The following is a 3,259-nucleotide window of genomic DNA, read 5'->3' as shown; positions in this document are numbered from 1 at the left end:
TTTCAATATTTTTACTGTAAGAATAATCTATTAAATTAAATAATCTGCGTGAATTTGTGGCTGAATGTCTCCCTTTTATAAAACCAGTTTGGTCTGGATGTATTATTAGAGGAGTAACCTTTTCTAATCTTATTGAAAGGGCTTTACAAATTATTTTAAGATCAACACTGATAAGAGATATGGGACGATAACTGGTAGGTAATATAGGGTCTTTGCCTGGTTTTAACAGGAGACTAATGTTGGCAGAATTTACATTTTTTGGAAGACTGTTATTTTTCTCAGTTTCTTGTAGCATTTTGTGAAATAGTGGAGCCAGGATATTCCAGAATTCTTTATAGAATTCTGCTGGGAATCCATCTGGACCTGGAGCCTTTTTATTGGACATGCTTTTGAGGGCTTCCTGGAGTTCCACTGGTGTCAGTGGTGAATCCAGCTCCATTGTTTGACTATCTGATAGTTTAGGAAGTGTTATTTTATCCAGGAATTCATTAATTTCATTATCTGATGGGTTTATCTGGGGCGAATACAAGTCTTTATAAAAATCTCTGAAAATGCTGTTAATTCTTTCAGGGTCGTAAACTGTATTCCCAGTAAAGTCTTTAACACCAACTATAGTTGTTTTTTCCTTTTTTTTTTTTAGCTGTTTAGCTAGAAAGCTACCTGACTTATTACGCTGTTCAAAATTTTTGATTCTAAGTCGTTGTATTAAGAATTGAGTTTTTTTGTTGATACATTCTTTTAATTCCAATTTTGCTTTACGCATTTTATCCAGCATTTCTTCATCTTGAGAGGCTTCTAACGATTTAATGGTTTCTTCTAGTTCTTGAATATGTTTATTTTCTTTTTTCTTCTTTTGTGATGAGAATGAAATTATTTTATCTCTCATTACAGCTTTACCTGCCTCCCAGAGAATAGATGCTGAAGTTCCAGGCACATCATTATACTCCAGATATGAAGCCCACTCTTCTGTAAAATATTTGATAAAATCTACATCTTCAAGCAGTGATGTATTAAATCTCCAGTTTATACTTTTGGGGATTTCTTTTCTGTTTGCTAGATTTAAACAGACAGGAGCATGATCACTGACAGCTATAGGGTGAATCTGTGTCTGAGATGTCCGTCAACAACGAGCTGCTGACTAAAAAATAATCCAGACGAGAGTAAGAGTGATGGACAGAAGAGAAGAAAGTATACTCTCTACGATTCAGGTGAAGAGATCGCCATGCATCACAAAGTCCATAATCATTCATGTACTGTTTAACTATATTTATGGACTGCCAACTACGCTGAGTTCCTGCTCTACTACATCTGTCTAATTCTTCATTTAGACCAAAGTTGAGGTCACCTCCAAGTATAAGTGAGCAATCCAAGTGATCAGAAAGTGCTGAGAAAAAATCATGAAAAAAAGAGGTGTCATCTACATTTGGGGCATATATACTGACAATACACAACTTATAGTTATTTATATAAAGTTTTATTATTAAATATCTACCCTCTGGATCTGTGACTGTGTCTAGTATTTTAAAGTTAACATTTTTGTGTATTAATATTGCCACTCCTCTTTGTCTTGAGTTATAGCAGGCACAAAACACATTGGGAAAATCAGTTGATTTAAGATCATCTGCAGTTGTCGTAGATTTATGAATCTCTTGTAAAAAGACAACATCTGCCTGTAATCTTTTAAGCTGGTTAAAAATTCCTAATCTTTTTTGTTGAGTACTGGTTCCATTAACATTCCAAGTTACAAACCTTACTGTACCCATATTTGTACGTGCGTAGTTAAAGTTGACCAGTGCATGTCACCATGGATACAAATAGATCTAAATAAAATCTGAGTTAATGCTTGAGCTAGCCTGTTTAGATCTTCACAAACAGTGATGTTGGAAGTGGAAAGATACCAGAAGATTGAGTAGATGCTGGAAGTTGTTGAGGTGGAAAGATATAAAGTTTTCATATGAGGTGTCCGTGTGTGTTCTCTTATGAGGTGTGTGTGTGCGTGTGTGCGTGTGTGCTTGTGGGCTTGTGTGTAAATGATTGTTGGGTGGCAAAGAAGCAATGAGAAAAAAAAAAAAAAAAAAAAGAATGACGAAGAGATGCATTAACAGATACAAAAAGAAAAAGAAAATGAGTGGAAAAAACAAACAAACAAACAAAACAGCTGTGACACCGTTCACCTTCACCAGTGCAGACACCCGAGCTGTGCTTTACATTTTATTTACAAATGCCAGTTAATTTACTTCCATTATTACCATTTAAATCATCACCACTAAACCCCAGCTGCCCAGGGGCCACGTCACCAAAAGCCAAACTTTAAATAGTTCCTTACTTTCCTTTCATAGTTAGTCCAATTTATATATATATATATATATATATATGTATATACATACATACATACATACATACATACATACATACACATACATATACATACATGCACACATATACACATATACATACATATACACACACATACATACATATACACACATACATACATATACACACACATACATACATATACACACACATACATACATATACTCTCCCTCACTGTTTGCTATTTTCATCGAACCGCTAGCCGCAGCAATCAGGCAAACTACAGATATTAAAGGCATAATATGCAAGAACAGAGAGCACAAAATCAGTCTATATGCTGATGATGTGCTGCTCTTCCTCCGGCATTCACAAACCTCCATCTCTCAGGTTATTGGATTGATAAACTCTTTCTCAAAAGTTTCAGATTACTCTATAAACTGGCTAAAATCCACAGTTCTACCAATTAATTGCTCTTTCAACAATTCACTTACTAGACAACTGCAATCAGGGAATATTACATATTTGGGTGTCAAAGTTTCGCCTAAATTAGTAGATTTAACAAAACTAAACCACACCCCACTTTTAAAGAAAATCGAGGATGATCTGGCTAGATGGAAATCTTTAGCCATATCTCTCATGGGAAGGATTGCATCAATAAAAATGATCGTTTTGCCTAGAATAAATTATTTATTCTCAATGATCCCAAATAAACCATCATCTGACTGGTTTAGATCCCTGGACTACTCTATTTCTAAATTTCTGTGGAAAGATAAACGCCCTCGTATTAGATTAAAAACACTACAGAAATCCAAAGATAAAGGAGGACTAGAATTACCCAACTTTTATTATTATTTTCTAGCCAACAGGCTAGAATACATCTCAAGATGGATAAAACACACACCCCTTGATGAACCCTGGCTAGACGTAGAACAGACACTTTGCA

The sequence above is a fragment of the Nematolebias whitei genome, chromosome 2 (assembly GCF_014905685.2).
Source record: "Nematolebias whitei isolate Nwh7 chromosome 2, NemWhi1, whole genome shotgun sequence".
Taxonomy (NCBI): Eukaryota; Metazoa; Chordata; class Actinopteri; order Cyprinodontiformes; family Rivulidae; genus Nematolebias; species Nematolebias whitei.
The sequence above is the reverse complement of the archived record's forward strand: the minus strand, read 5'-3'. Positions refer to the sequence as shown.